General features: G+C 44.9%; 1 long non-coding RNA gene across 1 annotated transcript in view; it reads left to right on the top strand.

Moving 5' to 3' along the window:
• The first annotated feature begins 553 nt into the window (after window positions 1–553).
• Window positions 554–21,222, top strand: part of LOC146062710 (uncharacterized) — a 55,810-nt gene continuing 35,141 nt past the window's right edge. Inside the window, exons 1-2 of the long non-coding RNA XR_014471481.1 lie at window positions 554–901; window positions 5,199–5,317. This is a non-coding gene — a long non-coding RNA (uncharacterized LOC146062710). The remainder of the gene's footprint in view (window positions 902–5,198; window positions 5,318–21,222) is intronic.

Genomic DNA, 21,222 nt, shown 5'->3' with positions numbered 1-21,222 from the left:
CCTCTATGTCCTTATACTACCATGGGCTGTATATACAGGGGTACACATGACTAATACCTGGTGCGGGCGTTACTGGGTGTAAGCCGGGCACATACTGATGTGTATGACGGCCCCCTCTATGTCCTTATACTACCATGGGCTGTATATACAGGGGTACACATGACTAATACCTGGTGCGGGCGTTACTGGGTGTAAGCCGGGCACATACTGATGTGTATGACGGCCCCCTCTATGTCCTTATACTACCATGGGCTGTATATACAGGGGTACACATGACTTATACCTGGTGCGGGCGTTACTGGGCACATGTTAGAGAAAGATAACAGCTACTTACTCAGATGACATGTTGGGACTGCTGTTGGGGTAGAATAATAATAATTAGAGGTGATACACAAAGCTCAGCAGCACATTAGTGTGATCCACACAACGTGACACTACCGCACTATACACAATATACACATGAGAGTTTCTCTACAGGTCTGACCCTGAAATGTACAGTAAAACTAGTTGTGTTTCTGTTACATGATCAGAACCAAGATCAGCAGAGAATCAGCAGCTGGTAAATGCTGCTGCTTAGTAATTCTATTCCATGGTCTGACCTCTGCCTGTGTGCTAGATCTAGGCACCGATTCAGAAGGTCCGAATTCGCACCCTTGGCCAATGTTTGAGTCTGCGCATTGTCATGCAGGCCCTGGCTGCGAGCAGCTTCAGATAACTTTTTCTTTCTTGACAGGCAGGGGGCGTCCCTGGGTGGACCCACAAAAACCCACGTCGATGGGTGGACCTACAAAAACGGTGGGCGCACCCATAGAAATGCTGGGCAGAGCCCATGCCGCTGCCTACTCGGGGCAGGTGGATGACATCACCGCCTTCAAATCAGCCATCACCGTTCTACTAAAAAGTAAGTCCTGGCTACTTCTTATAGTGAACAGAGGGGAAATCATTTGATGGTGAGAAACCATCGAATAGTTTTACCTCTGTGCGAGCAGATGTGTAAGCGTAGATCAGTATTGCAGTAAAAATAAAGCAGGCTGTATTTACCCTGCACAGAAACAAAATAACTCTGTATACTGCCATGGAATGTCAGTATATACTGCTGTACACCCGGGATTGTAGTGACACGTCCAATGGGATGCATGTATCTTATCTGCGCTCCATAATACAGTCAATCAGATACCTACTCATCATAGGTCCAGTTATTGATCATCACCGTCCTATAACAGATCCAGAACAGAAAAGAAGTGACAGTTAGCAGCTGATCCCTGCAATACTTATAATTATTATTGTATATTATGTAAGTACGTTTCTGTATATTATGTAAGTACGGCTAGGAATGGATTATGTGATGATTGGATTATCGGAGAACCGCGCATGCACAAGCCCTCCATGCGGCCACAGCTGGTGATGGCCCGCAATCGCAGGCTGTACGCTGGTTGATTAAAAGCCATTCTGCGTGTGTGGGCGTTACCCTAGCGTTATTTGGGAGTGACACACATAAAAGCAGACGGGCCCGGCCGCTGGGAGGAATGGCTGCTGGCGTCATCAGCCCCCGATATTCCTACGGCCATCGCAGCGCCGGGTTACTATTGGCTTACACCGCACTGCACACGGAGGGGGGAAATACATTTGATGGTGTGGGGCTGACTCTTCCCACAGGTATGAATCAGCCCCACACGATGACAAGTGATGCAAAGTCACCTAAGGACGTCATGTGGAGGCCCTGTTCTACCAGACTAATATTGTGCAAGTAATAAAATGATATAATTACCTCACTTCTGTTTCCTTCCCTGGTGACACCTCTGAGGAATAAAATTAGGATATTACATGGTTTATTGTCTAAAACTACAACAATTTGTATATAATAAAAGGTAATTAGTAACATCTCAGGACGTACCTGGTATGGGCACCATCACCTGCTGCAGAGGGGAAAAAGAAGATTATTAGACAATATAACCCATTAAATGTGTGTCATACATGTCACCATTCCTGGTTGTGTATATAGGGGAGCATTTGGGGGAGTGACAGGACAGCAGAGAACGCAGAAGGGATCGGAGATTCCTGCTGGGGTCCCTCCTACATACATTTAGGGGATACGTAATATATTGCATAATAAATGGCCACATAGAGAGAGACATAGATATAAGAAATGTAAATAACTTACAAAAGGCTTCGGGCATCTATAGCCAATCACCCAGTTTAATTTGGGGACTTTTTGAGGAAATTCCCTAGAAACAGAATATACAGAGTATTATAGGGACTGGAATTGATGGGCCATCTGACAGCACTCAGTTATACAGATGAGGAGTAATAACAACACTCACACTTTGTGCTTCATAACACTCCACATGAAATATCTGTACTCCATCTCCTGCAGAGGGAATGAGAAATAGTTTACCATTGATTTTAACCTTAAACCTGCCCAGAGATCTACCGTAACCCAAGGGGGTCATTCTAATAGACTGGGTAACCTGCGAAGCTCACAGGTTACCGAGTCCCTGTGACACCGACCCACGTATCCCTGTGACACCGTCGCCACCATATCCCCTCGCATGTGCCCGCAGCAGTACAAATCATTAGATGGTCAGGTTTTACCCGCCTTTGCAAATATAAGTCAGTTGATACTGACTTATATTTGCGAGCGCCTGGACGAAGAGAGGGCAGGCGGCGGATTTAGCATTTAGGCCTAAATAAGAATGACAATGTTTGGAGACAATAGAAAAAAGTTTGGGGCAGGAAAAGAGCCACAAATACAAGAAATTAGGGAGCTCAAGGAAAACATACCTCCATTTTGCAACTCGTACTGAGAAGTGAGGGTTCCAAGGCAATCTCTCAGAACTCTGCGTGTGTGATGTCATGATGTGTCTGTGACATCATCCCCAGCTGTGATCACCTGCTGCAGGAGCTTTCTTACAGTGTGATCCTTATATGCAGTGGAGGGGGGGGGGGTAATATAAAAGATCAGTTGGTAGAAAAAGTAATAAAATAGTTCTCATGGTTTTTTCAGGTTTGTTGTCATATCTTTGTATTTGTTTGGGATCTAGGGAGAAAAATCCCAGTTTCCCAGACATCTCTATGTGGTCTCCCCACGTGTGTGGTGATCCCTGGTGACTCGCCGCAGATTATATCACATGTATGTTATATGTAAGTTCCCGTGTGACACACATAAGCTGGCCAAACAGCTACAGATTTATTGTCTGATCTGGCTGGCTGGAACAAAAGCCTGGTAGTGGATAACAGCAGATGACAGTTGACCATTTGCTGTGAGATGCTGGAAAACTGACAAACTGACACTCAGATATTACCAGGTGTTTGTTCCAACCAGCCAGATATGACAATCAATCTGTAGGTGTATGGCCATCTTAAGCCAGTCAGCTCCTAACTGTCATGTTACAGGCTGGGTTGGAAAATTGACAGCAGCTGAATGGCTGCTGCATTATCACTTCTCCAGACTTATGTCCTATTGGCTTGTCCCACTGCTTACACTCCTACCAGCGCTCCCTCGCTTTTGTTATTAGCATTATACCACCTTCCTATAAGCTCTTTTCACATGTGTCCCTTGTGCATTGTTTATATAGGCATGCAGGCATACCTCCAACTGTTTCGCTTTTTGTGGGACCGTCCTGTTTTTTTTAGATGTTCCCGCCTCCTGCCCGTGGCAAGTATAGGCCACACCCCCAAAATGCTGGATGCACACAACGTCCCACTTGCCTTAGGTCTAATGTTGGGAGGTATGATGTATGTATGTATGTATGTATGTATGTATTCATGTATGTATGTATGTATGTCTGTATGTATGTAATAGTGGACAAACAGCTTTATACAATGGGAGAGAGATTGTTTGACATTCCCATAGAACAGGGGTGGCCAATTAATTTCTGTCGGGGGCCGTATGAAAAATCTGAAGTGTGTCGGAGGGCCGAACCAATGATAACTTGAACTTCTCGCTGCAGTTGTCAGGTCTGCATTTATTTTCTACAAATCCGGATGAGTGCTGCCTCACTATCTTTGGATACTCCCCAGGTGCCGGACCACGCACTTTTATTATATATATATATATATATATATATATACACACACGTAACACTGTGTGTGGGTATCTATATATTTATATATATATATATTCATACATACACACATCTATACATTATAGATGTGTGTGTGTGTATATATATATATATATATATATATATATATACACACACACACACACACACATCTATAATGTATAGATGTGTGTATGTATGAATATATATATATATTTAAAACTAATGCAGAGAAAATAGCCTGCTCCTTACTTTGCTTTAATAAAATGTATCAGTGGCGTCTGAGATAGGGGGGAAGCCAGGAAAGAGGCAAGTAGCTGAGAGGGGAAGCCAGGAAAGAGGCAAGTAGCTGAGAGGGGAAGCCAGGAAAGAGGCAAGTAGCTGAGAGGGGAAGCCAGGAAAGAGGCAAGTAGCTGAGAGGGGAAGCCAGGAAAGAGGCAAGTAGCTGAGAGGGGAAGGCAGGAGAGAGGCGAGTTAACATTTACCGCCTCAGAGATGTGGAATCCGGACTGCGCCCGCCCTGCACAGTGCACAACATTATTGTGGTGTGGGAGGGGACGCGGTCACACGGCGGGCGTAGCAACCAATGGCAGCAAAGCGGCTGTCGCGTCACCGCATCCCCTCCCACGCTCCCAGTAATGCTGTGCGCGACAAGCACAGGCCGCCATTAACAGCAGCGGCACCGGAACAGAGCTCTCCCGGTCCCCTCTGCAATTTAAATGACAAGCGGCTATTCATAGTTGGTACTGAATGTCAGTGCGGCGGGCCGGACATAAGCGTCTCGCGGGCCGCGTCCGGCTCGCGGGCCGCGTCCGGCCCGCGGGCCGCCCGTTGCCCACCTCTGCCATAGAATAAGTTTTGCACATAGCTTGTATCACACATAGGGAGGAACATGAAAGAATCTGGGGTACAATGTGGGGGTGCATTGATTCCCATCCCACGGATCCTCAGATACTAATTACACTAACATGAATATTACATAGGTAACAGATGTGGTGTTGATGATCCAGTAAAAGCATTGTGCGTTATATGAATGATGCTGGAACATAGGGGCCCCCAGTACTATTGGGGAGCAGGATAATGATAGAGAAATCTGGGGGATTCTGTGTATTATATTCTGCTGGAAGTCACATTATTCTGTGCTCTGTATTTTAGGTTTCCCGGATGCGTCTGGATGGAGAAGATCCCTCGCAGAACCTGGGAGGTGTATACAGCTTCTGGCTGCTTGGTCCCGGCCTCACTCTGCCGTATACAGGGTCCTAATGGGAGAAAGGGTAAGTGCGTTACTGAGCCAGGTCACATGTGATCATTCTTTACTGATTTATGTATTGTTACCGGTAACTGTCCGTGGTGTATCCGAGCCTTTATATACATACACAGTGCTGTGTACACTGATATGCATACACAGCGCTGTGTACACTGATATACATACACAGTGCTGTGTACACTGATATACATACACAGCGCTGTGTACACCTATTATATACACTGACATACATACACAGCGCTGTGTGCACTGACATACATACACAGGGCTGTGTACACCTATTATATACACTGACATACATACACAGCGCTGTGTACACCTATTATATACACTGACATACACACAGCACTGTGTACACCTATTACATACACTGCCATACATACACAGCGCTGTGTACACCTATTATATACACTGACATACATACATAGCGCTGTGTACACCTATTGTATACTGACATACATACACAGCGCTTTGTGCACCTATTATATACTGATACACAGCACTGTGTACACCTATTATGTACACTGACATACATACAGTACACAGCGCTGTGTACTGTATGTATGTCAGTGTATATAATAGGTGTACACAGCACTGTGTACATCTATTATATACACTGACATACATACAGTACACAGCGCTGTGTACACCTATTTTATACACTAACATACATACAGCGCATACAGTACACCTATTATATATACTGACATAAATACACAGCGCTGTGTACACCTATTATACACTGACATACATACACAGCTCTGTGTACATGTATTATATACTGACATACATAGCTGTGTAAACCTATTATATATACTGACATACATACACAGCGCTGTGTACTCCTATTATATACACTTACAAAAATAGACAGCGCTGTGTACACCTATTATATACTGACATACATACACAACACTGTGTACACCTATTATAAACACTGACATACATACACAGTGCTGTATACACCTATTATATACATTGACATACACACACAGCGCTGTGTACTCCTATTATATACTGACATACACACAGTGCTGTGTACACCTATTATATACTGACATAAATACACAGCGCTGTGTACAACTATTATATACTGACATACATACACAGTGCTGTGTACACTGACATATGCACACAGCGCTGTGTACACCTATTATAAACTGACATATATACACAAAGCTGTGTACACCGATTATTCACTGACCTACATACACAGCGCTGTGTACATCTACTATATACACTGACATACATACACAGCGCTGTGTACATCTACTATATACACTGACATACATACACAGCGCTGTGTACACCTATTATATGCTGACATACATACACAGCACTGTGTACAATTATTATATACACGGACTACACACACAGCGCTGTGTACACCTTTTATATACTGACCAGGGGTGCCGAGAGGGGGGGAAAGCAGGTACACTTTACCCGGGCCCGGGCCTGTCAGTGGGGTCCTGGTCTGGACACACAGTTCTTTTTTTATTTGGTGGGTCTGAGTGTGCCGGAGTCAGCTGTTCAGCGGCGGCATTGGGATTGCGGATGTGGGCAGACGTGGGCCTGCATGGGGGCAGCAGCATCACAGAGGTCCTTTTGAGGCACTCCAGGGCCTGCTGAGAGCCAGCCATGTGACAGGAGTTTACCGTGGCTCCGCGACAGGAGGATACTTAGGGTAGGTAGTCCCTGGGTGCTGGGAGGAACTATGTCAGAGACAGGCCACCTTCCATGGTAGTACCACCCACTCCAGCAGCAGCAGGTGCCACCGATGTCCAGGTCACTGTGTTTCAAGATGGAAGGTGGGTGGCTGGTTGCTCTGTGTCTGCTGCCTCCCTGCATGCTGCTGGGGCTGAGATCCAACTCTGGAAGTCAGCATGTAACCCCTGGCAGAGAATGTACTGTAACTCCATGACAACGAGCATGTTAACCCCTGGCAAAGCATGTAGCCCATGGCAGAGCATGTTAATCCATGGCAATGAGCATGTTAACCCCTGGCAGAGCCATAGGCGTGCGCACATGGGGTGCCAGGGGTGCACAGGCACCTCCTAATTATGGGCACCCCCCTCACAGATGCAGCCAGAGCCGACATCGGGGAGCAAGCGCAGGCCGGCTGCAGTGTGTGACAGACGTGGCCGAGGCTGCTGCAGGAGGATACTACAGTACTACATACAGTACTGTATTATCTAGTGACGCCCCTGGCTGCCTCTAGGGGGAGCTGACGTGCACAGCTTTGCTGCCTGGGTGAGGACTAGGGACGGAGGAGTGAGGAGGGACGGATGAGTGAGGATTTCCTGCCTGCTGATAGAAATTTGCTGCAGGTGTGCTCAACTTATCGGTGCTGTAACAGGGGGATTTGTATATTATCTGGGCAGTCTATGGCTTTGTTTTATGGGGGGGGGGTGTATAAAAAGTTATTTTTATATTTGTCTTTAATCATGCTGCCTGCTTTTTATTATGTCAAAAAGGTGTGTGTGTATGTATCAGCTTTTTGTATGTATACTGCATGTGTGTCTGCATAGAGGGGCTGTGTATACTGTATGTATGCTGTGTGGGTGTGTGGAAGGGGGCTCTGTGTATACTACAATACATCTGTGTGTGTGTGCCCAGTAGGCGGTGATGGACACGCCCAGTAGGCGGTGATGGACACGCCCCTCCTATGGTGCACCCCCTAAGAAAATGGGCTGCGCACGCCTATGGGCAGAGCATGTACCTCCTTGCAGAGCAGGTTAATCCCATGCCTAAGAGCATGTTAACCCCTGGCAGAGAATGTGATCCCCTTGCAGAGCAGGTTAATCCCATGGCAACGAGAATGCTAACCCCCTAATATGCAAGGAGCATTACGGTGTGTGGAATAACATGCAATGTGCATAATAGCATGTGGTAAAATATGTAATAGGTATTACGGTGTATGGCATAATGTGTACTTCCCACTACGGTGTGTGGCATAACGTGTAATGAGCATTATGGCATGTGGTATAATATGTAATGGGTGTGTGATATGTGTAATAGGCATTATGGTGTAAATCTTTGTCCCTGTATCCACCTTGTAAGCAGTGGTGTAACTATGGGTCCGCGGGGAGTTTAGTCCGTGGGGCCCCAGGAAGTTGTTGTACCGGGGCCCAGGATTTCTCTTGGCGGCCCTGATACTGACATGCATACACAGCGCTGTTTACACCTATTATATATACTAACATACATACACAGTGCTGTGTACACCTATTATATACTGACATACAGTACATACACAGCGCTGTGTACATCTATTATATACTGACATACATACACAGAGCTGTGTACACCTATTATATACACTGACATACATACACAGCGCTGTGTACACCTATTATATGCTGACATACATACACAGCACTGTGTACTCCTTTTATATACTGACATACATACACAGCACTGTCTACACCTTTTATATACTGACATACATACACAGCGCTGTGTACTCCTTTTATATACTGACATACATACATAGCACTGTGTACACCTATTATATACACTGACATACATACAGAGCGCTGTGTACACCTATTATAAACTGACATACATACAAAGAGCTGTGTACACCTATTATATAGTGACATACATACAGAGCGCTGTGTACACCTATTATATACTGACATACATACACACAGCGCTTTGTACACCTATAAGGCGCCTATTGAATTATGTTGTTGCTATTCATACCATTACTTAACACTTATGCCTAAAAATAATTGACACAAACACCTTATCTACAAATAACGACACTGACACCAACTGCGTAAGGTTAAAAGGTTATAGTTGTTTATTTAATTGGTATGACCCCTATTTGTATAAGGGATGGCAAGAAAGCGCTTGAGACCAGCCCACTCCCGGGTGTCGCCATGGTAGCGACCTTAGCGCCCCCAATGGCCACACCCCTTCTTGTGGGTACAGCCTGCGCTGTGACGGACATACCGCCCCCTTCTATTGCATGACGTGGCCTTCCATGAAGGACCAACGCCCCCAGCCGGAGCTGGGGACTCGCCCGCCTTCTTGGCAAAGGGGGGGCAATACCGCACAGAGACCACCTGACACCCCACCTGTTTGCTGGTCGAGAGCGCCTTCTCGCCGATTGTTAACTATAGCTATGGAAATAGAGTACCAAATTTGGTGAAACGGCTTGATGCCAGGTAGCACAGAGAAAAAGGGTAGGGAGGGTGGGGATCCAGCTTCAAAGAGGCTCACTTCCTGTCTCTTGCCTACTGATATAACCTCACTGGCTGCCGCCCCCCCTGCTACCTGATTGGCCAGAACTAACTGCCACTCACTGCTATTTCCATAGGGCTACACACAGCTGCTATATCTGCTCTTGCTTATGGACATCAAATTCACAGGCTCTTATATTCCCTCCAGCCTATGCGGCCCTCGCTCTGTCTTATATATACTGACATATATACACAAACTGTGTACACCGATTATACACTACAGCTCACACATATTCCACAGCACTTTACAGAGAATATTTGAACATTCACATCAGTCCCTGCCCCAGTGGAGCTTACAATCTATATTCCCTACCACATTAGCCTACGCATATATTTTTGGATTGTGGGAGGAAACCGGAGTACCTGCAGGTAACCCACGCAAGTACGGGGAGAATATACAAACTCCGCACAGTTAGAGCCATGGTAGGAATCAAACCCATGACCTCAGTGCTGTTAGGCAGTAATGCTAACCATTATACCATCCGTACTGACATACATACACAGCGCTGTGTACACCTATTATATACTGACATACATACACAGCGCTGTGTACACCTATTATATACACTGACATACACGGACTGAAATGCCATGGGACTGGAGATGGGGGCAGTCTGCAGCCCCACACTGTGAACATAATGCCAGCTTCATATGGGGAATTACAGGGCTCAAATCTCCTACCAAGGCAAAGCAGTGCGGGGCCCAGCCAGTGTGACCAGCTATGTGGCTCTTATGGATACACACTAGGGATATGCATCGGCCACTTTTTGTCACAATAGCGAGTACTTCACTGACCACACATGTGGCGGCCATTCTGTGGTAACTTGCTGGGGTCCTGTAATAACTTTTTTATTGTCTGATGGGGTCCTAGAATAAACATTTTTGAGAACCCCTGGTGTTTTGGATCTGTATTTAAAATCAAACAACATAAAAATCACTAAAATTGCATTATCTTTTTTTGTTTTGTTTTGTTTTGTTCCTACGCTATTATTAACCTCAATAACATTAATTGTCACTCATTTCCAGCCTATCCTGAATACCTCACACCTCCCAATTGTTTTTAGGCCAGTAGGTTGCACCGAGGTGGCACTGCAGCGGCAGACAGGATGGCAGTTTGAAAAACTAGGCCCCAAAAAGCACATAATGCCAAATAAAAGAGGTGACAAATAGGTGTTATACCAGGACTAGCGCAGATAATCAGACAGTTTTGCAGCTTATGGTGCACACCAAGTGTCCTGTCAATGAGAACACTAAAAACATCACATGACAAGTGGGAAAAAGATCGGTGACACCACTTAGCGCTAACTGAATATTCATATGAAATTGTACATAACTTTCATGGTACAGGAGTATGTTTCCCGGTTCACCCAGTACCTAGAACAACACAAATGATATACCCTTTTTCCCACATTAACCCCTTCCCGATATTTGACGTACATTTACGTCATGGTCGGGAAGTACTTCCCGACACATGGCGTAAATGTACGTCATGGCTTGTAACTGTCACCGCGTCTATAGACGCGGTGACAGTTTCAACATGTCTGCTGTCCCTGACAGCAGACATGTCCCTGCATGCCCAGGGGGGCTGCGATGCCGCCCCCCCGTCGGCGATCGCTGTGATTGGCTGTTCAGTGTGAACAGCCATTTACAGCGTTTTCTGTGTCACCGGCGAATAACGTTCGCCGGTGACACGCGATCGGAGGTGATTGGTGCTGTAAAGTACAGCACCAATCACCGCGGGGTGTAAGGGTGACACTGGTGTCACCCCACCTCACCCCGCCCGCCCCCAAAGGCCGTGATTGGTTCGTCGGACCGACGGACCAATCACAGCCAAGGAGGGGGATTTAAACTAACGGTGACTGCACTGCAGACGCCATTCCGGTCTGGAATTGCGTGCAGTGCGGTCACCGTGCCTAGCTGCCGCAGTATACTGACCTGAACCGAGCAAAATACTTACCTGATCACTGCTTCATCACTGCTTGTAGTGTGCTGGATGCTTCCTGGATCCTGTTACTACTTGTGACTTCCTGTGTTGTGAACTTGTGCTGCTGCAGTGTAATAGCATTAGATAGAGAGAGATAGAGAGATAGAGAGAGATAGTGTCAGAGAGTGCTATATTTTGTGCTGCTGCAGTGTGATATAGTTATAGATATAGAGATAGAGAGAGAGAGATAGAGAGAGATAGAGAGATAGTGACAGATTGTGCTATATATTTTTTATATAACTGACTGCTGCCCCCCCTTTTGTGCTGATCAGTATAAATTAACTGATCAGCAACTTTTTGGGGGCGCAGGTTTTTTTTTATATATATATATATACCTGTCAGTGCTGCTGCTGCAGTGTCATAGAGTGATAGATAGTGAGAGATAGAGAGATAGAGAGATAGAGAGAGATAGTGACAGAGAGTGATAGAGACTGCTATATTTTGTGTCTGCTGCCCCCCTTTTGTGCACCCCCAGCAACTTTTTGGGGGTGCAGGGGTTATTTTTCATATATATAACTGTCAGTGCTGCTGCTGCAGTGTCATAGAGTGATAGATAGTGAGAGATAGAGAGATAGAGAGAGATAGTGACAGAGAGTGCTAAATTTTGTGTCTGCTGCCCCCGCCTTTTGTGCTGATCACTATATCTGAGGTGATCAGCAACTTTTTGGGGGTGCAGAGGTTTTTTTTTTTTATATATATACCTGTCAGTTGCTGCCAGTTGCACTGTCAGTTGCACCAAAGGTTGTGCACCTGCTGCCCCTCACTGGTAATCAGTGTCGCATCACTGATCACCTTTTTTTTTTGTGTGGGTGCTGTGGGGTCTTTTTTTAATTTTTTTTTTACACACACTGTGATTTTGTGGGTGTCCTGTGGCCACTGTGCGCTGATCAGTGACGTACATCACTGATCAGCTTTTTCGGCACAGGGTTGATCTATTTTTTTTTTTTTTTGATCAAATTCCTGTTGCCTTTGAGCGCTGTTCAGTGACGGACGTTACTGACCAACATCTGTGCTCAATTTTTGGCGCAGGACCTTTTTTTTTTTTTTTTAACCCCTTCAATTTTTTTTTTTTAACCCCTTCAATTTTTTTTTTTTTTAACCCCTTCAATTTTTTTTTTTTGTATAAAGTATTTTTTTTTTCTGCACTACATACACACTACACACTACATAACCCCCGGGTTGAAATAAAGTTTGTACCCCCCCCTACACTATACACGTGTTGAAACATTTCACTACCAGTAACACAAAAATAAAAATGGCATCCCAAATGTCATCCCAAATGTCATCCCAGTCATCCAGAAGAATGTATTCAGCGGAGGAGGCATATGCCATGCTTGCCTCTGACTCTGACACAGCCAGTGATGCAAGCGGGGAATTTGAAGGATTCGTCTTAAGCTCCTCTTCCTCCTCTGGTGATGAGGGACCCCCTCAAAGACGCCCCCGTAGAGCAGCTGAGACCCCCCCCCCAATAATTGATCTCGTATGGACCCCACCACCAGACAATTTTGAGCCCCAGGTTCCTGAGTTTTTGGCCATGCCAGGAATCCAATTTGATTCCACAGGTCTCAGAGAAATTGACTTTTTCAAATTATTTTTCTCTGATGATTTTATAAATTTAATGGTGGACCAAACTAATTTATATGCCCAGCAGTTTATTGCTCAAAACCCCACGTCATCATTTGCTAGGTGGACCCCTGTAGATGCAGTAGAGATGATGACGTTTTGGGGTCTGGTGTTTCATATGGGCATAGTAAAAAAGCCAGAAATTAGGCAATATTGGAGTACAGATGTTCTGTACAGCACCCCATTTTACCGTATGGCCATGCCCCGGGCTCGATTTGAGACGATCCTTAAATTTTTGCATTACAACGATAATGCACAGTGCCCACCCAGAGATGATCCCACCTTTGACCGGCTATTCAAAGTCAGGCCGGTCATTGATCATTTCAGTGCCAAATTTGAAGACATGTACATCCCAGATAAATTCATTTGCATAGACGAGTCCCTTATACATTTTAAAGGAAGGGTTAAATTCCGCCAGTACCTTCCCAGTAAGAGGGCAAGGTATGGCATAAAAATGTATAAGCTGTGTGAAAGCACCTCAGGGTACACTCACAGGTTTAGGGTATATGAAGGGAAGGATTCAAGAATTGAACCGCCAGAATGCCCCCCCTCCCTCGTAGGTGTTAGTGGAAAAATTGTCTGGGATTTAGTGCAGCCCTTCCTGGATAAAGGTTATCACCTCTATGTGGATAACTTTTACACTAGCATCCCCCTGTTTAAGGCCCTTGGTTCAAGAGGTACAGCAGCTTGCGGTACTGTGCGCAAGAACCAAAGAGGCCTCCCAAAAACGCACATTGCCCAAGTAATGAGAAGGGGTGAAAGCAGGGGAATATGCACCGAAAATATGTTGTTGGTCAAATATAAGGACAAGAGGGATGTCCTTATACTGACAACAATTCACGGAGACAGTACCACCTCCGTCCCTGTACGAGGTACCAGTACCCACACCTCAAAACCTAATTGTATCCTGGATTACAATAGGTACATGGGCGGAGTGGATCTTTCAGATCAGGTACTGAAGCCGTACAGTGCCCTGCGGAAAACAAAAATCTGGTACAAGAAGCTGGCCGTGTATATCATCCAGATGGCACTGTATAACGCTTACGTGCTATTCCGTTCTACCGGCCAGAGGGGGACATTTATGCACTTTCAAGAGGAAGTCATAAAGGGCCTAATATTTGGGAACCAGCAGGCAGAGGGCCCCAGTACTTCTAGTACTGGCCCCCGTATTGTACCAGGGCAGCATTTTCCTGATGAAATCCCCTCCACTGGAAAAAAGGGCAGGACACAAAAAAGGTGCAAAGTTTGCTATAAAAAGGGAATAAGAAAGCAAACTATTTTCCAGTGTGACACTTGCCCCGACAAACCCGGCCTATGTATAAAGGAGTGTTTTAAATTATACCACACATCTATGGATTATTAGGTTCATAATTTCACCGTGCTTCGGGGGTCTTGCTAATGCCACATAGCACCCACCATTCATTCCACCAGAATCTGAGCCGCAAAATCCAAAAATCACTCCTTCCCTTCTGAGTCCTGCCATGCACCCAACTGGTATTTTTTGGTCACATGTGAGGCATTGCCGTACTCGGGAGAAATTGGGGCACAGATTTTGGGGTGCTTTTTCTCCTTCATACCTTCTGAAAATGAAAAATTTTGAGCCAGAACTGCATTTTTGTGTAAAAAAAATGTAATTTTTCATTTTCACTGCCCAGTTGTATCAAAATTGGTGAAACCCCTGGGGGTTTGAAATGTACACTATACCCCTAGATGAATTCCCTGAGGGGTGTAGTTTGCAAAATGGGGTCACTTGTGGGGTGGTTCCACTGTATTGGTGCTTTGGGGGTCTTGCTAATGCGACATAGCACCCACCAACATTCCACCAGAATTTGTGCTGCAAAATCCAAATATCACTCCTTCCCTTCTGAGTCCTGCCACTTTTTGGTCACACATGAGGCATTGCCGTACTCGGGAGAAATTGGGGCACAGATTTTGGGGTGCTTTTTCTCCTTCATACCTTCTGAAAATGAAAAATTTTGAGCCAGAACTGCATTTTTGTGTAAAAAAAAATTAAATTTTTCATTTTCACTGCCCAGTTGTATCAAAATTGGTGAAACCCCTGGGGGTTTGAAATGTACACTATACCCCTAGATGAATTCCCTGAGGGGTGTAGTTTGCAAAATGGGGTCACTTGTGGGGGGGTTCCACTGTATTGGTGCTTGGGGGGTCTTGCTAATGCGACATAGCACCCACCAAAATTCCACCAGAATCTGAGCTGCAAAATCCAAAAATCATTCCTTCCCTTCTGAGTCCTGCCATGCACCCAAATGGTATTTTTTGGTCACATGTGAGGCATTGCCGTACTCGGGAGAAATTGGGGCACAGATTTTGGGGTGCTTTTTCTCCTTCATACCTTCTGAAAATGAAAAATTTTGAGCCAGAACTGCATTTTTGTGTAAAAAAATGTAATTTTTCATTTTCACTGCCCAGTTGTATCAAAATTGGTGAAACCCCTGGGGGTTTGAAATGTACACTATACCCCTAGATGAATTCACTGAGGGGTGTAGTTTGCAAAATGGGGTCACTTGTGGGGGGGTTCCACTGTATTGGTGCTTGGGGGGTCTTGGTAATGCGACATAGCACCCACCAAAATTCCACCAGAATCTGAGCTGCAAAATCCAAAAATCACTCCTTCCCTTCTGAGTCCTGCCATGCACCCAAATGGTATTTTTTGGTCACATGTGAGGCATTGCCGTACTCGGGAGAAATTGGGGCACAGATTTTGGGGTGCTTTGTCTCCTTCATTCCTTGTGAAAATGAAAAATTTTGAGCCAGAACTGCATTTTTGTGTAAAAAATGTAATTTTGCATTTGCACAGCCCAGTTGTATCAAAATTGGTGAAACCCCTGGGGGTTTGAAATGTACACTATACCCCTAGATGAATTCCCTGAGGGGTGTAGTTTGCAAAATGGGGTCACTTGTGGGGGGGTTCCACTGTATTGGTGCTTGGGGGGTCTTGCTAATGCGACATAGCACCCACCAAAATTCCACCAGAATCTGAGCTGCAAAATCCAAAAATCATTCCTTCCCTTCTGAGTCCTGCCATGCACCCAAATGGTATTTTTTGGTCACATGTGAGGCATTGCCGTACTCGGGAGAAATTGGGGCACAGATTTTGGGGTGCTTTTTCTCCTTCATACCTTCTGAAAATGAAAAATTTTGAGCCAGAACTGCATTTTTGTGTAAAAAAATGTAATTTTTCATTTTCACTGCCCAGTTGTATCAAAATTGGTGAAACCCCTGGGGGTTTGAAATGTACACTATACCCCTAGATGAATTCACTGAGGGGTGTAGTTTGCAAAATGGGGTCACTTGTGGGGGGGTTCCACTGTATTGGTGCTTGGGGGGTCTTGGTAATGCGACATAGCACCCACCAAAATTCCACCAGAATCTGAGCTGCAAAATCCAAAAATCACTCCTTCCCTTCTGAGTCCTGCCATGCACCCAAATGGTATTTTTTGGTCACATGTGAGGCATTGCCGTACTCGGGAGAAATTGGGGCACAGATTTTGGGGTGCTTTGTCTCCTTCATTCCTTGTGAAAATGAAAAATTTTGAGCCAGAACTGCATTTTTGTGTAAAAAATGTAATTTTGCATTTGCACAGCCCAGTTGTATCAAAATTGGTGAAACCCCTGGGGGTTTGAAATGTACACTATACCCCTAGATGAATTCCCTGAGGGGTGTAGTTTGCAAAATGGGGTCACTTGTGGGGGGGTTCCACTGTATTGGTGCTTGGGGGGTCTTGCTAATGCAACATAGCACCCACCAACATTCCACCAGAATCTGAGCTGCAAAATCCAAAAATCACTCCTTTCTTTCTGAGTCCTGCCATGCACCCAAATGGTATTTTTTGGTCACATGTGAGGCATTGCCGTACTCGGGAGAAATTGGGGCACAGATTTTGGGGTCCTTTTTCTCCTTCATACCTTCTGAAAATGAAAAATTTTGAGCCAGAACTGCATTTTTGTGTAAAAAAATGTAATTTTTCATTTTCACTGCCCAGTTGTATCAAAATTGGTGAAACCCCTTGGGGTTTGAAATGTACACTATACCCCTAGATGAATTCCCTGAGGGGTGTAGTTTGCAAAATGGGGTCACTTGTGGGGGGGTTCCTAAATTTTAGCATCTTATGGTGCCTAGAAACCTACATGGTGCCTAAAAAATAATCTCATAAAAAGGAGGCTCCAAAATCAAGTAGGCGCTCCTTCTATCATGAAGCCTGTGGTTTGGTCAACGTGCACACTAGGGCCACATATAGGATATTTATGAAAACAAAAGAATTGGGGGAATCAATTTTTAGTCACATTTCTCTAGTAAAATGTACTGTGTTCCTTAGAAAAATGTATTAAAATTGCAAATCTGCAAAAAAAATGAAATTTTGAAATTTCACCTACACTTTGTTTTAATTCCTGTGAAACACCTAAAGGGTTAACAAACTTCCAAAATGCTGTTTTGAATACTGTGAGGGGTGCAGTTTTTGAAATGGTATCATTTATGGGGGTGTATCACATACAAGTCCCTCAAAGTCACATCAGAACTGAACTGGTCCCTAAAAAAATCAGTGTTTGAAATTTTCTTGAAAATTTGAGAATTTGCTATTCATATTGTAAGCCTCCTAGTGTCCAAAAAAATTAAAAGGAAGTTGAAATAATGATGGAAACATAAAGTAGACATATGGTCTATGTTAGTTATTAACTATTTTGAGTGGTATGATTATTTGTCTCACAAGCAGAAAATTTAACATTTTGCAAATTGCAAAATTTTCCATTTTTTACGACATTTTGGTATTTTTCACAAAAAAACACAGACTGTATCGACCCAAATTTACCACTAATTTGAAGTACAATGTGTCACGAAAAAACAATCTCAAAATCACTGGGATAAGTAAAAGCAAAAAAAAGTTATCCCCACTTAAGTGATACATGTCAGATTTGAAAAAAAGGGCTCTGTCAGGAACGCAAAAACTGGCTCTGTCAGGAAGGGGTTAATGGGAGGATTGAATTTAAGGGTATATCAAAAAAAGGATCATAGTGTAGTATCCAAGTATAACAAAGAATTTTATTCTATACAGGGAACTCACAATATCGGTAGATAAAATAGCATATGATCACAATTTCCTTAGGCAAAGCTGCTGCAAGAAAACTTCTCCCATCCATCCTTGGCTCTAGATGTTGTATTCAGGGAACTCCGGGCACCGGTATCCTCAGTCTCCCAATAGTCCAGGCAGGGGGGGTAGCAGTCCAGCAAACAAGTCAAATAATATGCGCCTCACTTAATGCATTTCAGACGAGTCGTCCTTCTTCAGAAGTGTGGGGCATACTGAATCTAGATGTCCATTTGTACCCTAAACAATTAAACATACTGAAACCCGATTGGTTACTTCAGGTCAGGGGCGGAAATACCAGCGGTGCATCAAGGCCCGTGGCAATGAAAGGGCCCACACCCCTGGACATTACTTAGGAATCCCATCCTGGGATTCTTAACAATGTCAACCGTTGTAGGCCCCGGACCCCAGCTAGCCCCAGAGATCAGCGACAGCAGTCAGGTGCCAGGTCAGCTCTCAGAACTGAGCTCCGGCAGCAGCAGCCAGAGCCGGATTGCTGTAAGTAGAGAGAGAGAGAGAGCTGATGATGGTGATTGATGTGCTCGGCACTCGACTGGTATGCCTGGGCTGGGGACTCTACACTCTCCCTGCCCAGGCTCCTGCACGTTGTCCTTCCTGTGAAGCTCCAGTCCAGCGTTATATAGGTTTCAGTTAAGGGCATGACAGGTAATCCACTGGTTCCTGGAAATGTACAGTGTGTTCTATTTGTCACTGTGTGTGTGTGTGTGTGTGTGCGCGCGCACACTTGTTTGCCCTCCCCTGCCCACTGAAATGACAGCAGCTGTGATGGGAGTAGTCCAGCAAGTACCCTGGCACTGCATACCTCCCAACATGACCTTCTCCAGGAGGGACACAATGCTCTGTTCCTGGACGTCACTTTAAATGTATGATCACCATCACCTGTGTTTAACAGGTTAATTGATAAGGAAGGTGCTTCAACACAGGTGATGGTAATCATAAATAAGAGCAACAGAGCATCGTGTCCCTCCTGGAGAGGGTCATGTTGGGAGATATGGCACTGCAAGATGTCACCTAGATGCCCAGAGATCACCATCCCTGCCCCAATGTACACCAGAAAAGATGCCTGTCACATTTGTGTCTGTGTAATTATTACTATTATGCGAGGACATAGTGAGTTAATTTTATGGGGGGGGGGGTGCTTAATTGCCTGTGGCCCCACAAAATTGTATCTGGTCCCGGCAGCAGCCAGTCTATGCAGCCCCTTTTTCCATGCTATAATAGGGAGCCTGCATGTGGCAATCACCTGCAGAGGGTGCAGCATCAGAGACAGTGGCCTTGGCACCACAGGATGCTCAGCAGTGTATTTAGATTATAGTGCTGATATGGTTATCAGCTGGCGCTGTCTGCAATTTTTCACTGGGCAACAGCAAGCCATAGGGGCAGCAATAGTGGTGACTGAGGGTGCTGGCAAACCATGTGTCCTACAGCCCATATACCTATTCCTCCTCTCCCGTCTTCCACCTCTCTCCCGTCTCCCGTCTCTCTCCCACTATTTCTCCAGTCTCCCACTATTCCTCCTTTCCTATCTCTCACTATTCCTCCTCTCCCGTCTCCCACTATTCCACCTCTCTCCCACTATTTCTCCAGTCTCCCACTATTCCACCAGTCTCCCACTATTTCTCCTTTCCTATCTCTCACTATTCCTCCTCTCCCGTCTCCCACTATTCCACCTCTCTCCCACTATTTCTCCAGTCTCCCACTATTCCTCCTCTCCCATCTCCCACTATTCCACCTCTCTCCCACTATTTCTCCAGTCTCCCACTATTCCACCAGTCTCCCACTATTTCTCCTTTCCTATCTCTCACTATTCCTCCTCTCCCGTCTCCCACTATTCCACCTCTCTCCCACTATTTCTCCAGTCTACCACTATTCCTCCTCTCCCATCTCCCACTATTCCTCCTCTATCCCACTATTCCTCCTTTCCTATCTCTCACTATTCCTCCTCTCTCCTATCTCTCACTATTCCTCCTCTCTCCTATCTCTCACTATTCCTCCTCTTTCAAGTCTCCCACTATTCCTCCTTTCTAGCTAGGTGGCACCAAGCTATGCTAATCTGTTCATGGCAAGGTGGGAGGATGAGCAGATTTGGTCCAACCACCCTTGGAATGCCAGCCTGGTGCTATGGGTCAGATACATCGATGACCTCCTGTTCGTCTGGAGGGGAGGTCCAGACACCCTAAATGACTTCTGTGTGTAACTAAATAACAATGATCAAAATATAGAATTGACATACACCATCAGTCCATCTTCTGTTAATTTTCTTGATTTAACCATCTTTATTGATGACCTCAAAATATGTACTAAAAACTACACTAAGCCTGACTGACTGCTGCTCCTATATAAGCAGCGAGAGTAATCATCACGCCAATTGGATAAAGAGCATTCCATCAAGTCAATTTTATAGGCTCAGACGAAATTGCACTAACACTAGCGATTATGAGGTACAAGCAGGTGAAATGAGAGAAAATTTTAACCAAAAAGGATATAATCCAGTTTGGGTGGACGAAGCTTACAATAAAAATCTGGTAGCTGTGTCTAACACTAGAACTATTAAACTGGCTAATTGTGAAGTACGTTTTATTACTAAGTACACCTCTCAGCATAAACAACTGGAGAAGCTCATAACTAAACATTGGGGAGTCCTCACAGAGGATCCCCTCCTTAAAGAATATGTGGGACACTGCCCCAAATTTGTATACCGCAGGGCGGACAATTTGAGTAACATTCTGGTTAGGAGTGCTCAAACCATTCTTTTTTTTTTTTTTTTAAACGTATTTTTTATTTTATTGTATACCAAGAGAGAAGTGATTGGAACCAAGGAGGAAATAGATCCCCAACATTTCTTTGTTCTATTTAGTTTATTTATTATAAAACAGTTTCATGTGTTTATATTGAATCAACGTGCAATGTGTGTGTGCGGGGTTCTCACTGT

This window comes from Crinia signifera, chromosome 3 (assembly GCF_055691185.1).
Source record: "Crinia signifera chromosome 3, ASM5569118v1, whole genome shotgun sequence".
In the NCBI taxonomy this organism is placed as follows: domain Eukaryota; kingdom Metazoa; phylum Chordata; class Amphibia; order Anura; family Myobatrachidae; genus Crinia; species Crinia signifera.
The sequence above is the reverse complement of the archived record's forward strand: the minus strand, read 5'-3'. Positions and strand labels throughout refer to the sequence as shown.